The sequence below is a fragment of the Gymnoscopelus microlampas genome (assembly GCF_963454915.1).
Source record: "Gymnoscopelus microlampas genome assembly, chromosome: 2".
NCBI classification, from domain to species: Eukaryota; Metazoa; Chordata; class Actinopteri; order Myctophiformes; family Myctophidae; genus Gymnoscopelus; species Gymnoscopelus microlampas.
In genome coordinates, this window is record NC_139939.1 from 50,093,162 (window position 1) to 50,112,913 (window position 19,752).

A 19,752-nucleotide genomic window follows, 5' to 3' on the forward strand; every position below is an offset into this window, starting at 1 on the left:
GATATGTATCATTTTTATGGCGTAGCCCCGGAGGGGTCAGCCATCTAAAACAGCGTTTATCTGTATTTCCCTGGTCTCCAGTTTGATATGTTTCAATGCATATTTTGTTCATAGAAATAATATATCTTTTTTTTCCTGCAAGGCTTTGTTAAACAATGCTCATCTCACTGTTCAATTACCGGACATTATCTGCCTCATAAATGTGCCTTTTTTTGTGGATGGCTTCTCCCTTACAATTCCATAAAATGTTATTTCAAAATCTGCTGAAATCCTACCAGACAGAGAAATAGTGATGTTTTCATCACTCTGCACAGTACTCGGATGCAAAAAACGACAATATGGTTTTTAGAATATAACATATTTCCAACACAAATTACCAGTAGTTCTAGATTAAATATGTCTAATTTTAAGACTGAATATGAAATAATTTAATATGTTCAAAGGCTGATCTGGTCCGTGATGGATTTCGGGTTCGGGTGGACGTGTAAGACCTCTAGATCACTCCACTAAACTTCTTAAAGGAGAATTGTCAGTTGAGTGCCTGAGCTAAGGAGAGAATGGGGAGATGTAAAGACTTAAATGTGCCAAAACCCAAACTCTTTGTCTGTTTTTGCATGTTCTTTAGGGAAATCGGAATTCAGTCCCTTACACTTACAATGGTCGTACTCCAGTTTGTAAACCTGTGTTTTAACGGAATAAAATGTGTTATTATTACACATGAATTCTATAACTACTTAAAGCCATACTGTGTAACATTCATTTCAGTAGTCTTATTTTGGTGACATCTTCTGGTAGCTCTGTGTCGTGACAGTGTTAGTTTATGGGGAAGGAATGGTGAAAAGTGAATGCTGCAACATCACGTAATCAAAAACTATTTATTCATCCTAAATACGTTAATACATTGCGGTCAAAATAGTATTTAATAGTATTAAGAGAAGCTATCAAAAAAAATACATTTATGTGGAATGGTTATTGTGAAAAATATACCAGAGAAAGACTCCATTGAATAAGGTAGACAGTATGGCTTTAAGACTGTACCAACAGAATGCAAATGCAAGTAAGATTTTCATGGAATACTGTGTTACTTTTAGATTTTATTTCTTTTGTTTAAAGCAGTTATTACATTGGAATCAGGGCATTGTGAAGTGTTAATGTCTGTATCTGTCAGGACAGGTCTGGGTCAATATTATTTCTTCTTAAGCTGACTACTGTAAGTGGGGTGGGAGTGTAACACCAGCCACCAGCCCAAATGCTGGCAAAGTTTGACTATGGCTGGTAAGTCTCTCTACACTGTCAGCCACTTTCTTAGGAAACTAGCCATAATCTTGGAAGTCCTGTTCTTGTTCTTTAATATTGTATGATAAAATGGTGAAAGTGACCAGAATGTTGGGATTTACCAGCCACTGGAGGTGGAGGTGGGGGCAGAGTTAGTTTCCTGCCCAGACTGTAAAGTTTGATCAAACTGTACAGGCATGTTAATTTCCTCCCCACTCCTGTGAATGTATATTTAATGTGTATATTTATGTACAGAGACCTTCTAAGGAAATGGTGTTGTGAAAATGGTGTTTTTAAAAAAAAGAAAGAAGAGTTTTGGGTGCTTGCAGGGAATATCGGTGCAATTCACTTTTAATTCACTCCTGATTGGAAAGAATTTATTCCAGATTTGAAGTTTTCTCCTAAAAACAAATCTCAACCTATAGATTAGTTTGTATTGTACTTTAACCACATTAACCCAAGCATCCCTATTCTGAGCATGTCTTAATAGGTGAACATTCTGTGAAATTAGCAAGCTCACAAACTTGTAGATCTGCCATTTTTTGGCATACAGATTTGGTGTAGAGGGGAAAACCCCAAAATATATAAATGATTTAAGTGGTTAAGCTTATATTTGATAAAATAGAAAGTGAATTGACCCCCCCACCCAGCTCATACTGTGACAGAGACCTGTCGATTCAATGGCAGGCAAGATGGGTCAAATCTTTTGAATGTTTACTGCAATTTTTTAAGAGCTTAGATGCATGCCAAATTGTATTTTGACAATGTGCCTTTCTATATACGTACATTTGTAATTAATATTTCTATTTTGCTTTGGCAAAAGTACAGTGTCAAATATAAAATGGAGAATGGCCATTAAACAATGAAGGCTGCCTTGTTTCTATAATGCTCAAGCACAGGAAGGTTCATTATCTTGAATGTATTCATAATTGTATAATTCAGAAATTCAATGTATAGTATACTATAGTGTGCTTAATTGATTGGCACAATTGGGAGATTTGTGAACATTGAAATTCAATTAAATTGTATTATAGTGCCAAATCACAAGTTGTCTCAAGACAGACCTGACATTGTCCCAGGCCTGAGCAAACATATTTGTGACACTGGCAATGAAAAACTCCCCCCCCCCCCCCCCCCCCCCCCCCCTGCCTGATGTTAGGAAACATCAGGCAGACCCAGGTTCTAGCGTGGGTGGATGGGGAAGAGGGAGAGAGATGCAACAGTAGCAGTAATAGTAAACCTATGACAGCAATAACTTTAATACATAGTTGCAAAAGCCATGACAGCAGTAGCAATATGACATTATTTTTTACTTCATGCGTTGGAAATTGTTGTCTGTCGTTCTATACATTGACTTGTACTGTGCTGCCTATAGCTTAATCATAAGACAGAGATCTTTTTTTTTTACTGAATGGGTTCCCATATTGGTAGTAGCCTAATACATTTTCAAAAAAGAGAATAACTACCATACGGTAGGCTATATTTGACACATAATTAGAGATTAGTTCAAGTTTATTTAACTTTTAAAAATCACAATATATCTTATGTTCTTTGTTATATAACACATTATGGTACATATCACATATGGATTCATGCCGTACATTTTCACAGCTGAACAAGGAATTTGTTTTGAGAATTGAAATGAAATAGTGCTGTGCACTCGCCACTAGATATGCCACAATGACACACTCTGTTAAACTTCGTTGGTTGTTCTTAGCCTACATAGGATAGGTCTGTGGACGTTAATACGATGTTGAATTGAATTGGATGTAACTTGAAGAAGGCTGTATTGGTCTCACTTGCACACAACGTCATAGATATTTTCTCAGTGGTCGTTTTGAGGTCTAAAAACTGATTTACATACAATGAAACAAGAGACAATAACAGTGCAGTAAGATACATGTTGTGAAGACCGGTTGAACTCGACTGTTGTGACTTTGGACGTTGTTACGAAGTGGTACAGCAGCCTCAAATATATACAGACTGTAAAGGCCACATCTCTGACCTGTGGTGTTGGGGTCCACGGCGGGGGACTTTGCACATGAGTCACATGAGAGAGACATGAGTGTTGATTGATTAGGTCAGATAAGGAGCTGGGGGACAGTAGCTACTGTTTAAGAACAGTGCTAAAGCCTGTGTTTCCACAATGAATTCAATAGACAAGTCACATGATTAATCAAACGGAAGGTTACACCCACATGGGTAGACCAAACCCATATAAATAGAGTGGATGCTCACTAAACGGGACAAAGTGGTCTGCATGCATCAGTGTTACTAGTTACCAGGGTGTTATTGCTGCGTTCGTCATTTTTCCATTGCGAGCTCCGAGAGACTGATGGTGTATAACCTATTGACCCTGGTAGTAGCTTGGTGTGGCTACTGACTAGACTTGGCTGGAAGGCAGGCAGGAACTGACTGCTCACAACACAGAGTCGAACACTAATAGGCGACGGACAACAACAATTTGATCGTGTCAGCTGAGCTGAGTCGGACACCGTGCTGCTAAATGACACAGTGAATATTCATTTTCATCCTAATATTTCTTTGAGTCGACGGATAGATGTCTGAAGCACCAGAGACCCCTAAAAGAGGAGAAGAAGAGGCGGATCTGACCGCTGGAGCAGAGAATCAGTCTGACGATTGTACTGAAGAAGAAGGAGAGGCTACTGGAGAAACAGAAATGGACTCCCTGCTCAACCTGTTGAACCAGTTCAACCCGTTCTCCGGAACCCAGGGTACGGGTAAGGTTCTGGATGAGCTCACTCTGGAAGGGGTCGCTCGGTACATACAGAGTGGCAAATGTAAAAACATCATCTGCATGGTCGGAGCAGGAATATCTACATCGGCTGGGATCCCCGACTTCCGCTCGCCAAAAACTGGCCTCTATGCCAATCTGCAGAAATACAACCTGCCCTACCCAGAAGCTTCCAGATAGACTACTTCAAGGAACACCCTGAGGCATTCTTCACCCTGGCCAAGGAACTGTACCCAGGACAGTTTAAGCCGACTGTGTGTCATTACTTCATGAGGCTGTTAAAGGACAAGGGTCTCCTGAGACGCTGTTACTCCCAGAATATTGACAATCTTGAGCGTGTGGCTGGGATGGAGGGAGACGACATGGTCGAGGCCCATGGCACGTTCTACACTTCCCACTGTGTCAGCTCCTTTTGCGAAAAGGAGTACGACATGGACTGGATGAAAGAGAAGATCTTCGCTGATGACATCCCCAAATGCGACAAGTGCAACAGTCTGGTCAAGCCAGATATTGTCTTCTTTGGTGAAATGCTGCCTGATCGATTCTACACGTCAAAGAAGATGGACTTTCCTTGTTGTGACCTTCTTATCATCATGGGTACATCCCTAGGGGTGCAACCATTCGCCGGTCTCGTTGTCGAGGTTTCTAAAAAGTGTCCCAGGCTGCTCATTAACATGGAGAAGGTAGGAGAGGCTGATCTGAACTTTAGCTCAGACAAGGCTTACCGAGACGTAGCCCACATCAGTACATGTGATGATGGCTGCTTGGCCCTGGCTGACCTGCTGGGATGGAAGGCGGAGTTGGAAGAGCTGGTGAAGAAGGAACATGCCAGAATTGACAGCCAGGATAACAAGGAGAAGACCGGGGAGAGCAAAGGAGCCGCAGCTAAGCCAGGTTCTGCATCGGTCGCTCCACAGACTGACAAGGAAGACTAACCATTGTCATTGTAATATCAGCCGATGTCAGACAGTTTGGAGTTCAAAGAGGTGTGCATACCCAAGGGTTTGTTCAGGAGGGTGGGGTGTTCTGATCAAAAGCTCACTCTTTGCAAACACATTCTGACAATGAATACGTCTGATACTGCTTAAATGGAAAGAAAAATTCCCAACCAACTTTCAAATCATGGGTTGATGATATTATGAATCACTTGACTTTGGAGAAAATGTGCTACTCCACAAGGGGTGTGCTCTGAAATTTGACACCATCTGGCAACCTTTTTTAACATATATAGGAGAGGATGAATGCTGCTGACATGAATGACCCATAAAACTGACCCCACTGTATTTGTTTGTTTTTGCATTATTATTTTGTGTGTTTTACATTTTTCTTTTAATGATATATATTCTACTGTGTATTATTGACTTCTTTGACTTGTTTTCATCTTTGTTTTACATTTTCTTTCAACTTGCATTGCAATTGTGTCTCATTTGTTTGTATTGTCTTTTTGTGTTAATGGTACAACAAGATACCAGGGTTGTGGCTCTTTCGGAGCGGGAACTTTGGGGCGGTGGGAGGGGGTAACATGCACCGTTTTTGTATACTTTTGTCTTTTTGACCTGTATGTGAAAATAGAAAATACTAATAAAGAAACCTTGAACAAAAATGTCTTCACAATATGGCTGCTGTGCATAGAGCCTATATCAGAGTTTTATAGAAACAATAAAACTGGCACATCCACTGGACGGCATGTGCAGGACCAACAGTGGATATATCTAAGAAATAATAAAGTCTGGACACTGAAAAATGTAAAAGAAGCTCCCAAAAAGCCTTGACTGGGAGCTTCTTCTTTTTTTAGTGTGCAGACTTTATTATTTCTTATAGATATCAGACTTTTATCTCATCAGGCTGTGAGCCACTCTGCTACATATACATGATGCAACATGTTGTGAGCTTGTAGATCTGCTATTTACAAAAATAATCTCGGAAGAAATTGGAAAGAAATTGCAATATATATATATTCTTTAACATTTTAACAACACAAATCCTTGTATGGGGGTCCCTGGCATTAAAACATTTCAGATGGGGGTCCCTGGCATTAAATCATTTCAGATGGGGGTCCCTGGCATTAAAACATTTCAGATGGGGTCTGTGGCCAAATACATTTTATTGTGGGGGTCCTTGACATGAATTTCTTTTGAGAGCCACTGGTCTAAATGTCCAAGATGTCATCATCATCATCATCATCATCACCAGCATCAGCATCATCGGCATAGTCAGATAATAGTTTGGGCAGTGGTGTAAAGTAACTAAGTACATTTACTCAAGTTCTGTACTTAAGTACACTTTTGAGGATTTTTTACTTTGCTGGAGTATTTCCCATTTTCAGTACTTTTACTTCTACTCCACTACCTCTCAGAGGCACATATTGTACTTTTACTCCACTACAATTATTTGAAAACTTTAGTTACTAGTTACTTTGCAGATATAAATATATTCCATTATAAGACACATTAACTACACATTTTATACCTAGGGTATTTTCAAACATTTTAGTACTTTTACTTTTGGTACTTTATGTACATTTTGATGCCAACACTTTTGTACTTTTACTCAAGTAACATTTTGAACACAGGCCTTTTACTTGTAACAGAGTATTTTTATATTGCGGTATTGCTACTTTTAAGTAAAATATCTGAGTACTTCTTCCACCACTGTCAGAGGATAGTTTGGGTAATATTTCATACATGTGAATCTAAATGTACTTTTTCTTCCTACCTTGACCATCTTAATGGAGATAAGATGCTGGTTTCCTTTTCCAGCAGCACTTGGCAAAACTGCTGTTCAGACGCCATCTAGTGTCCATCATTAGACACTACATGTGTCTGACTATGGCTGCTATAAACCAGTGGTTCTCACACTTTTTCATGTCAAGGACCCCCAAATTAATGTATGCATTTGGCCACGGACCCCCAGCTGAAATGATGTTGTGCCAGGGACCCCCAGACAAGAAGATTTATGTTAAGAAGTTAAACATTATTAAACGTTTCCCACACATTTTCGAGATTTTTCAAAACATTTCTAAAATATCAGTGGTGCTGTGAGCTTGTATCTGATATTTAATATGGATAAAGTGGTTAAAATGATTGTGATGCTGATGCTGTATTAAATATTTTTGCTGGGGACCCCCTGAGACTTCCCCAAGGACCCCTGGGGGTCCTCGGACCCCACTTTGAGAAACAAAAGCTATAGATAAAACAAGTTCATATTGATGTGTGGTTTTAAATAGACAATTTATTCAAATATGTAAATTGTCTCATTAAATATGCACACTTTAAACTACAAGAAGAATCACATATCAGCTGAATGTCCAACATGTTTTATTATTATTTTTACTCATGTAAATTGAGAATAGATGGACTTTACTTGTAACAGAGTAGCTATGCTTATATTATCACTACTTTTACTATAACAAGTTTAGCATTTGTTCATAATAATTTAAGTTAAAATAAAAGTTTGAATATAAGCTACTTCTTCCACCACTCGTCTACTTTCCACTATCACAGGAAGAGTGTGTGTGTGTGTGTGTGTGTGTGTGTGTGTGTGTGTGTGTGTGTGTGTGTGTGTGTGTGTGTGTGTGTGTGTGTGGCGCGCGCGCGCACGTGCATGCGTGTGTGCACGTTTGTTTTTTTGACTCCATACAAGTAAGACGCGCGAACGCTGGAAGCGAACGCAGCTCGAAAATATTGTGTATTTACGGACTGTGTGTGTGTGTGTGTGTGTGTGTGTGTGTGTGTGTTTGTGTTTTGACTGTAGCTGCACTCTGGCGCACTCTGTCGGCCGCACCCAGGCAGTGCACTGCACACAGACACACACACACACACACACACACACACACACAAGCCGAGCAGACTTTAGTAAGCTCCACTTGGGCGGAGGCGCGCCTCCTTCCGCGTTCGCAACCAGCAGTGGTGGAAAAAGTACTCACATTTTTTACTTATTAAGTATCAATACTGCAATGTGGAAATACTCTGTAAGTGCGGAATTCAACATTTACCACTAGTACAGTACAAAAGTATTAGTATTAAAATATACTTAAGTACTTAAAGTAATTAAGTACTCATTTCGCAGAATGTCCCATTTCACAAGTTTCCAAAATGTATAAAAATGCTTTGAAAATAGCAGATCTACAAGCTCACAACGCATCGCTTTGCTACTCGTTGTGAGCTTGTAGAGCTGCTATTTTCATAGGGCTGCAGTGGTTAATGTATGTTTTGTAATAATAATAAAAATGTACAAAGTAACTATAACTAATGTTTTCAAATACTTGTGGAGTAAAAGTACAATATTTGACTCTGAGATGTAAAAAGTAAAAAGTATTTGAAATTGGAATTACTCAAGTAAAGCACAAACACCTCAAAATTGTACTTAAGTACAGTACTTGAGTAAATGTACTTAGTTACTTTACACCACTGCATCCTCCACACAGCAGTAGATGATTTAGTTTTGATTACTTGAAAGCAGACTGGGGATCAATTCACTCTGCAGGAAGAAGATCCGGTTGGAAAACGGAAACGGAAATATTGCGTCCATGTACGCGTTCAACACACCGGATCCAGTAGGTGGGGCTCTAGACCGGATGTGAATACGTGTTTAAATTGGACGCAAGCGCGCCACGGCTGGTTCCAACAGTATGGTTTGAACGTCGCGCGCTGCTCTGTGAAAGGTAAATGTTTGATTTATATCAACATGACACGTTTTTATCCACCGATATTTAACACCATTATTATATAAGCATTCGAGGTGTTCTAGGACTGTGAATTATTACGACACCAAACTGGACATAAATATGAAATATTGTGTTGTACAACCGAGGGAGAAAATGCATCAAACTAGGCATTTTATGTCGAGTCTGACTTTTACCTCATAGATATGCAAATAAGTCAACATTGATAAAATACATCTATTATAAGTCTTGATCCAAGGCTACTGCATCAAACAAACATTTGTTCCAAATGATCACAACTAAATTGTCACCCAAAGTTTAAACCTTAAACCACACTCACTGTGTGGGGGTTTGTACTGTAGATTTAACCCCGCCATACATACATTACATTCATGTGGGTTTATAATCTATTTAGGCCTTGGCTCAAAGCGGTGCAGGGATTTTATTTATGGTGATTGAGCTGATGTTTGTTGGTAGTTTTAAACTGCTCGTAAATCCCCATAAAACACACACACACACACACACACTGACACACTGACACTGACACACACACACACACACACACACACACACACACACACACACACACACACACACACACACACACACACACACACACACACACAGAGAGAGCTTTTATCGAACCCTAACCCTCTCTCATTCTCGCACACAAACGGCCAGCGCCAGCTAGCTATCTATGGGCGAAATATCTGGGCAAAATGTCCGCGAAAATGGGCGAAATGTCTGGGCGAAATGTCCGATTGTTTGGGCGAAATGTCTGGGCGAAATGTCCGGCTTTTTGGGCGAACTGCGGAATGGGCGAAATGACTGGTATTCGTTTTAAGGCTCGTGCGTCTACATGTCTGTATACATTGTATTATCTTAAAGCCACAGATGTTATCCGTACACACGGGGTGTTGGTGTTCTCTTGATATTCAGTATAGTTAAATAAATAAATGTTTTAATCCCGTCTGTGGATGAACATCATTGTATTTCCTGGATTACATGGGGTGTAATACCGGCGTTGACCTGCTGCATCAGCGCCACTTACACCCATTGAATGATATGTACATACATAGCTCCAATCGGAACCTCTCCCTCCGAGATGAGGTTCCACGTTTGTGGGTGCCGTTTAAGCAGGACATTTTCAAATATTGTCCACTTTACATGTTTCTTACCCCTTTTTGCACATCGTATCTAAAAAGTAAAGGTTTTCTAAATTTCTATGCTGTAAAAGCCTAAGATAGGAGAGATAACAGCGCTACATTGTAACAGGAGATAAAAAAAACTATTTACTCTTTAGATTAATCTAAAATAAATATCGATATCAAAATCCATAGCACTAAATCTATGAGTCTTGATCCAATGCTAAGATGAAACTATAATATCGTCTCCATTGGGAGGAAACCTCATTATGTCCAAAACTGTTACTTTTCAGGATTCAAAAATGGCAAAAGTAGCAGATCTACAAGCTCAAAACGCGTCGCTTTGCGCCGCGTTTCGAGCTTGTAGATCATCTACTGTTGATGCTTTATGCGACGCTGTAGTATAGATCAAGTATAGGACGAGAGATTTCTGCCTGACAGTTTCGAACGTATACTTAACACTAGCCTAAAAAACTTAAGGTAGGGTAAGTTATTTACTTTGGTTAAAATAAGTGTTAAATAGCTCTATATTGTGATAGTACTCATTGCTATAGAGTGTTTGTTCAGTAACGGTGTTAAATAGCTCTATATTGTGATAGTACTCATTGCGATAGAGTGTTTGTTCAGTGACAGTGTTAAATAGCCCTCTCCTGGTTGGCTTACATTTTGTCATCTACCTGAACATGTAGCCTACTATATTCTGTTTATTAAAGAGCTGGAGAGACCCCTGTGACCGAACAAAGGCTCTGTATCAATGATTACTATCAGAATATAATACTTTAACCTTTTAACAAAAATACCAAAAAATATAACTTACCTTACTTTTAAGGAATATATAATGTATATATATATATATTTTTTTTTTACAATCTTAATATTATATTCTACAATATATTAAATGTAATGTTGGTGTATATCTGTGTCTTGCAGGTTAATCATGTTGATGACCTTCTGCAGAGTGGACTAAATGTACTTCATACAGTGAGTTAAAAACGCTGAGTCATGGCTTCTAGCTATGACTCAGTGTTTGACTCACTGTATGAGTTCTACAGTGAAGGTCCTGGATGGATGGAGTCATCAGGAGATAGCTGGTAATAGAGTGTCTGTAACTCAGGACAAGGGGCAGGAAGATGGAACCTCGACAACGCAGCAACGAGCCCTGAGAGCTGAAACGTATAACGGTGCCAACGAACGCTCTCCGTTGGAGATACAAGGCGTACGGTGCTCGGGACGTGGTGCCATACAACCTACGCGGCTCTATTAATACCAGCTATCTTCAACCGAGCGGCGGGAGGCCCCACACGGTACGTACCTGGATCACACCTGGCCAGCAGTGGTGGAAAGTAACTAGGTGCATTTACTTAAGTACTGTATTAAGTACAATTTCAAGGGATTTGTACTTTACTTGAGTATTTCCAAATTTCAATACTTTTGCTTTTACTCCACTACATCTCGGATCCAAATATTGTACTTTTTACTTAACTACATTTATTTGAAAACTTAAGTTACTAGTTACTTTGTAGATTTTGATTATAATTACAAAAAATGTATTAATCCCTTCAGCCCTATATACATATCGGCCATTTGAAAATAGCCGATCTACAAGCTCACAATGCGTTGCGATGCGAAGCATTGTAAGCCTGTAGATCTGCTATTTTCAAAAGATTTTGATATATTTTGAAAACTTGTGAAATGGGATATTCTACATAATGAGTACTTTTTATTTTTGATACCAGTGCCTTTGTACTTTTACTCAAGTGAATTTTGAATTCCGGACTTTTACTTGTAACAGAGTATTTCTACATTGCAGTAGTGATACGTTTACTTAAGTAAAAACAAATCAGTATTTTTTCCACCACTGCTGGCCATTATAAACTAGGGCTGTGTCACCATTACAAAATAGAAGTTGACGATTCATTGTCACATGCATGATTACGATCAAAGATTTAATTGTGTTTGTCGTTGAGCATTGGAACATTATGAATACAAATGTAATTTATTTTTGTCTTTTAGGGCTTCATAAATAAAAGTTGCACAAGGCAGATATGACAAATAATATACATCATTTAATTACAACAAATACATTCTTAGTGGGATTAGCAGAGTGGAAATAGCCAATCTACAAGCTCAAAACGTGTCGCATCGCAACACGTTTTGAGCTGGTAGATCTGCCATTTCCCCAAAATGTTTGAAAATATATGAACATTTTTAACATGGTAATGATTATGACTATTATGCAAAATAATTGCAAATTTAAATAATTGCAATTAGGCGATTATGTAATAATTGTGACAGGTCTAGTATAAACCCAAGGGTTTATTCTCATGGTAACTGATGACTGGTATCAGACCACACTTTGAGAGCCACTGGTCTAGTATAAACCCTAGGGTTTATACTCATGGTAACTGATGACTGATATCAGACCACATGAGAGCCACTGGTCTAGCGGCTGAGAGCTGAACCAAGACGCCTGTGGTTTTATTTTCAAGCCGAATCCCAACCCTCAACATTCTGCCTCCAGTGTTATGGAGAAAGTGGTGACCTGACAAAAGATGTGTCCATCTTGTGGACTTCACATCATGACAAACATCCAATGTAAATCACTGCTGTTAGTTTATGAACAGAGTTGCTCTGTTCATAAAGAAACAAACGGTTGTTATTTACATTTGGACATGGTGATGTTTTTGTGAAGTCCACGAGATGGTCGCATGTTTTCTGAAGGTCACCAATGTCACTGTAACACAACAACCGTGCTGGAGGTAGGAGGCACAAACTGGAGTTTTGGAATCAGCGGCCATATTGGAAATAAATTGGGCCTCTCCCTCACTTCCCTTCACAGGTGTTACGATGATGCTAATGAAGGCTCTGTTCCAAATGGACCCTTACGGGGTGTGTAACTGAGTGTACAGATGGAAACAAATTACAGGTCCATTTGTACACTCAGAGTTATGGGTCTCCTTTGAGAACCACTGTGCTACACTAAATAGAACAGAGCCTTCATTAGTATCATTGGTAACACATGTGAAGGAAGTAAGGAAGAGGCCCAATCCTTGGCCAAATGTATATTAATTTGGGGGTCCTTGATTTGAAACTTTTGAGAGCCACCGTCTTAAGTTGTTTCTGGAACTTGATGAAATGATAAGCATTGTAGACTTTACTTGAACATGGTGTTTGATACAGGAATAGATGGCACCTCTTTGCTAAATTGGTTCTTTTTCTCCCAAAATGTAAAACAAATGAAGAATTTGCAAAATGGTCTTAAAACAGGGGTCTTCAACAGGGGGTCCGGGACCCCTAGGGGGTCCTCAGAGTTACTACAGGGCGTCCGGCAAATCTTTTTTTACATTAACCACTTGAACCCTAGCATCCCTTTTCTGAGGAGAACTTAAGCCAAAAATAGCAGATCTACAAGCTCACAGTGCGAGGCGTTGTGAGCTTGTAGATCGGCTATTTTTGGCAAAGAGTTATAGGTGTAGAGGGAAAAAAGAGCAGCAAAAGTTTATCTGAAACACAATTTTATACAATATAGAGGGCATCGCTGCTTCATCTCTCTCTCAGCTAGGGGGTCCTTGGCCTGAAAACGTTGAAGACCCCTGTCTAAAAGGGATAGTTTAAAAAACGTTTTCCCATGGATTAGTCACCCCATGGAGACTTGAATTCATGGATATGTTTTAGCTTTTGTCTCATTCCTAAACCAATAATTTGATGACCGGCAGCGGTTCCGGTAGGAGACACAAAGAGTCTCCTTTGTGTCTCTTACCGGAACCGCTGCCTACCGGTCCATAATTCAAGGCTCCATGGGGTGACTAATCGATAGAAAAAAAGTGTTTTTGGGTGAACTATCCCTTTTAAGTAATGTAAAGTATACATGATGTGAACATGTACGGGTGGGTACATCATTATCAGACCTAAAACGTATTGTTTTATGCCCACAGTGGCTGTAGGCCAGTCAAGCATCTTCAAATCATCTACTTAAAGGAGTAGTTCACCCAAAAAATTACTTATTTTCTATAAATTGCACACCCCATGAAGCCTTGAATTCATGATTTTGTTTAAGTTTTTGTCTCATTACTGAGCCAATAATTTTATGACCGGGTGTATTTCCGGTAGGAGACGCAAATAATTTACTTTGTGTCTCCTACCGGATACATTGGCCGGTAGGAGACGGGAATCTAATTATTGGCTTAGGAATGCAACAAAAACAAATCCATGAATTCAAGGCTTCATGGGGTGTGCAATTGATAGAAAATAAGTCATTTTGTGGGTGAACTGCTCCTTTAAGTCACATAATTACTTACTTTGAGGAATAGAAATGGCCAATTACACTGAAGTGCCCACTTTTCCCGGGTGCCCACTCTTCTGGTTACAAAATCTCAAATTTGTTTGAGGTAATCGCTATTCGTTTCCATTGTTGAAAAATGTCCATTTATTTTCAAACATGTTCCTAAAATGGAGGAAAATGGCCGATCTGCAAGCTCACAACGCGCTGCGATTGCGACGCGTTGTGAGCTTGTAGATTGACAAAATCTAAAAACAAAAAAGTCAGGTAATGGCATTCAATTAATCTTAAGTTATTTGTCATATCTGCCCTGTTTACGAAGCTTAAAAGCCAGCAATTTATTTTATGTTCAATGCCAAACAAATACAATTAAATCGTTAATCGCAATTATTTGTGACAATTACTCAAGTAAAATGTCATAATGGTGACACAGCCCTGTCAGAGACCAGCTTATGGCTCTACAGACCATCATGGCTTCCAAAATGTCACCCTGTAAGGCCTGCTCAACTCAACGTTTTTGTTTTCTTTTTTGTCTCTTTACAGAACACGAAGATGACAAGAAGACGTCCGTAAGATGGCAGGAAGGTAGGAACCTTTTGATTGCAGCTGCTGCTTGTTAAGGGGGCTACATGCTACCATACCATGTATGTGGTCATTTGCGTCGTCTATCGTATCACGTCATTTGCATCGCGTCATTTGTGGGTAAAGCTTCATCACGTCGGTCCACATCACATAGGACCATGTGCCTTTCTGTGATGTGGATTTATGTGATTTTATTTATTGTTTCATGTAATTTGCGCCCAAAGCTTTGATCACATCGGTCCACATCACATACGACCATATGTGGTCGTAACTTCTCCTCTTTTTCTCTATTCTTTGCTTTAATAAAGCAATAACAAGATTATTTGTTTTTATTTACTTTTGTGTCCGAGTTGTTTGATCGATTTTTTATTTTTGTCTATCTTTCTTTTCACAAACACATTTCTTTCTTCTTGCCTGTCTATTGCACTAGTTCTTCACTAGTGGTTTGTGTGTACAAATGTATGTGATGTGGAGCTATGTGATTTATGTCTGGTATCATTATGGTAGCATGTAGCCCCATTAACACTGTGTTAACAGTCATCTATGCTGTAGGTCTGTGCAAACTAAAAGAGAAAGCAAATGATGTCCGATGTGTCATTTGCTTCTTTCTTTGTGTTTTTCAATTTCATTTGCTGTTGTCTGAGTCGTGGCTGCTGTTCAAGGTAAGTGATAGTAGTGACACGGTCTATCATTGGTTGTCGGGCAGAAACCTTGTGTGTATATATATATATATATATATATATATATTTATATATATATATATATATATATATATATATATATATATATATATATATATATATATATATATATATATATATATATATATATATATATAAAAAATTTTTTTTGTCGTAAATACATTTCTTTACTTGGTCATACCGTGTGACGGTGTCACACACTAAAGCAGTACAAACAGCCGATCTACAAGCTCACAACGCAAAAGATCATGATAATTACATTGGATCCATTGGCACACAGGTTATTTTGTGTCTATTTTAAAAAGTAACAATTTTGGACATACAAGGTTTCTGCCTGACCTCCATACTTTAACTTCCCCTCTTTTCTCTTCATTATTTGCTTGAATAAAGTTATAACTTTTTTTCCTTCTAGTGTGTCTTTGAGTTTTTTACAAATGGAACCAAATGGACTCTGGTCCATTTGGTTCTATTTGTAGTACTGACAATATACGTATCCAGGCTGTTTATGTAATGACAGGGTACAGTATATGTAGGCTTACGCTAAGCTGTATAATATAGTGACAGGGTACAGTATATGTATACTAGGTTGTATAATATAGTATATGTGGCTCTTGGTCACATAGATAAAGCACAAATAGGTTTAACTATGTGAGTTTGCTATTTTTGATAAAGTTAAAAATATAGCTTTTTTTTGCCCTGTCATAGTATCAACTAAACATTTTTTTAGCTTTAACTGTAAAATTTGCACTATCAGCGCCGCTTGCGTTGCGTCATTTAACGGGTGGCGGGCCAGCGGTTTGCGTCGTTTGCGTTAAATGCCCGTCATTCGTGAAGAATATGTAAGGGACTGGACCAGTTTTTTTTTATTGGGTCACAGCCAGCGTTTGTGTGATTTATGTCTCGTAGCATTTCGCGTCATTTGCGTTTTGATTTGATTTGCGTCGCGTCTCAGGATTTCACGTCATATCCGTGCAGGTAAGTCTTCATCACGTCAGCCCACATCACATAAGTCCGTAGTGTAGTGTAGTGTAGTATGTGATGTGGATTGATGTGATGTATGTGTTGTCATTTCACAACACATGCGGGTAAAAATTACATTTGATTTCACGTCGCTTCCGTCATATGCAGGTAAGTCTTCATCACGTCAGCCCACATCACATATGACCGTACACGGGGGCCGTATGTGATGTGCATTGATGTGATGTATGTCTTGTGTTGTGTCATTTCACAACATATGCGGGTAAAACATCATCACGTTAGTCCACGTCACATATGAACATATGTGGAGGTATGTGATGCATGTCGTCCTTTACGTCGTGTGTCGTTTCGCGTAATTTTATTGCCGTTGTACCGTTTCAGGCTATTTGCGAGTAAAGCTTCATCACGTCAATCCACATCACATAATAATAATAATAATAATAATAATAATAATAATAATAATAATAATAACATCACATTACTGGTCGTAGGGTTAGGGTTATATGTGATGTGGATTTATGTGATTTTGTGATTATTTCACGACATTTGCGGATAGCTCGTCATTCACATCGGTCGGCATTTTTTTCTTTTAGGCGAGGTACACGCCGTTGTTTACAGTAGGTCAGAACAGGGAGAGATGTAGGGCCATCATTCATATCATATGCATTTAACCCATTAAGACCTGGAACTGTGTCATTTTTAGATTTGAGCTAAAAAGCTTTATTTTACACTTTGGCTATTCAAAAATAGCAGATATGCAAGCTCATAGCGCAGCACCGAGTGCCGCGCTATGAGCTTGTAGATCTGTTGTTTTTGAAAATTCGTGAAAATGTGTGCAAATCTTTGAATATATATATATTTAAAGCAAATATTTTTTAACTCAAATCTTTGCTTCTGCGGGGGGGGGGGGGGGTCCCTGGAACAAAATATTTTGATGGGTGTCCCCGGCCAAATACATATCATTTTGGCGGTCCTTGACATGAAAAAGTTTGAGAACCACTGATATAGAAACTTATGTTTTTCAGAAAACTGTTGGGATTTAGGAGACATGTAGAATCGGCTTCAGGTCTTAAAGGGTTAATGACTTTGGTTATTCCTGTTGCTTGTGTTGTATGTTGTGTATTAATGTCATTCATAGTGTTGTATATTGTGTACTAATGTCATTCATAGTGTTGTGTACTAATGTCATTCATGCTGTTGCTGTATTGCTGACAAATATTGGCACAATTGATTTTGCGTTGCGTCATTTGCGGTAAAGCTTAATCACGCCAATCCACATCGCATATGACCAGTATGTGATGTGAAGGTGTTTGACGGATGTCGGCATGTGCATCACGTATAGTTACTCGTTATTTGTGCCGTCATTTGCGAGTAAAGCTTCATCACGTCAATCCACATCACATAATAATAATAATAATAATATAATAATATAATATAAACGATACATACAACCATATGACCAGTATGTGATGTGGACTTCGTTTCACGTTGTTTGCGTACAATGCTCGTCATTTGGCAGGAGAATAATGGAGAAAATGGACTGATGCTGGACTGAGACTGATGCAGAGAACATGAAACAAAGAATGCTGCTGCCATTGCGTCATATGCGCCTCGTATGATTTATGTCAATCGTTCACAAATGATGTAAATTATACGAGTCTCTCTATCTATCCCTCTCTCTGTCTCTTTATCCCTCATCTCTCTATCTCTATCCCTCATCTCTCTATCTCTCCCCCTGCTAAGTATGTTGGTGAATGTAATGCACATTACAAAGTGCTTTGGTTAAAGGTACTATAGATAAATTCACCATTTAAATTGTAAACTTTGAATTGAACTCATAGGCATCAGCTAGCAGCCACTGTGACACTGTGTAAGAGGCAGTTCAGTCACTGTAGACTGTATTACTCCTGGAAAATAAAATAAACTTTAGTCATAACTGTGTGATTGCATTCTAAACATTACAGTCATAACTGAGGTCATTCAAAATTTGTAAGCTCTATATTTAACAGCTACCAGGCATTGTGCCACTGCAGAGGTTCCCAAACCTTTTAGCTCAGGACCCAAACTAGTGAAGATAATAGAATTGCAAGCTCACAACGAGCATGTAAATCTATTTTCACAACCTCTTTTTTTTTTGTTTTGTTTCTAATTTATTGCTTAGATTTGTTGTTTTCACGAAATAGCACATGTTCTATTTTGCTTGCTTCTTATGTGCTTTTAATTCATTTTAATTTTACTATTTGACCCCAGAAAAAAATGGTCACTGTTTGAATCTGGATCTGAAATTATCAATAAACAAGCAATGGCAAAAACACACTGGAATGTAAACATTTCAGTGTAAAGATTTTCATAACGTTTTAGCTCGAGACCCAAAAGAGAAATGTGATGTCTCCCTGGGACCTAGTGAGAATAGCAGATCTGCTGCAAGCTCGGCTTGTAGATCTGCTATTTTCATTACTCTTATTTTAATATTTTAAATGGAATTTCTTTGATTTTTGTTTTTAAATGTATCGGGTTCTTTTGAAACATAAGAATGTTTTACTACTCTAAATATGTTATTTTATTCATGTAAAACAAATGTAGGATACTAAAAGGAAAGAGGAATATTTACTGACTGATCTCAAAAACAAATGAAAACTGGCAGAAATAAAGACTCACTCCATAAAAACCTCAAGGAAAACTCCTTAGACAGAGACTAAGAACATATATTTTTATTTTATTTTTTCTATGTTCATCAAGTACTCCAAGTGCTCAAAGTGAAAAGTGCAGCAACACACATTTAGGTCGTAGGACCATCGTCAGTGCAATTAAAGCTTCATCACGTCAGTCCACATCACATAATGACCGTAATGTAGTGTAGTGTAGTGTAGTATGTGATGTGGATTTCTGTGTTGTCATTTATGGGTAAAGCTTCATTATTCACAGCGGTCAGTAGGCGATGCACTGATTATGGTCCTTTGACCCAAACGTTTGCTGCTGCACTTTTCACTTTTAGCACTTAGAGCTCTTTATGAGCATAAAAAAATAAAACACTAATATATTTACTTAGTCTCTGTCTAAGGAGTTTTTCATAAGGTTTTTGTGGAGTGAGTCTTTTCTTCAATCGGTTTTTATTTTTTTAAAAGATGTTAACATAGCTACCCATTTATGGTCTGTAAATGATTACATTATTACAAATTTTAAAAATATAAAATTGGTTGGAGTAGTCAAGATTTTATTTCACACTTGTAAGTTTTGTGGACATTTTTGTTTTTTTGATAACAAATATGATCTATATGTCATTTACCCGATTAAAAGCATTATCAGGTTTTTATTAAAACAAAGTAAAACAACGTCCACAGAGCTTTAAAAAAATGTTAAATAAAATAAAGTTC

General features: G+C 38.4%; 1 pseudogene across 1 annotated transcript; it reads left to right on the forward strand.

The window, feature by feature from the left end:
- The first annotated feature begins 90 nt into the window (after nucleotides 1–90).
- Nucleotides 91–5,390, forward strand: LOC311064912 (NAD-dependent protein deacetylase sirtuin-2-like; annotated as a pseudogene). The gene has a single exon. The product of its transcript is annotated as an NAD-dependent protein deacetylase sirtuin-2-like (transcript).
- Nucleotides 5,391–19,752: the final 14,362 nt, after the last annotated feature.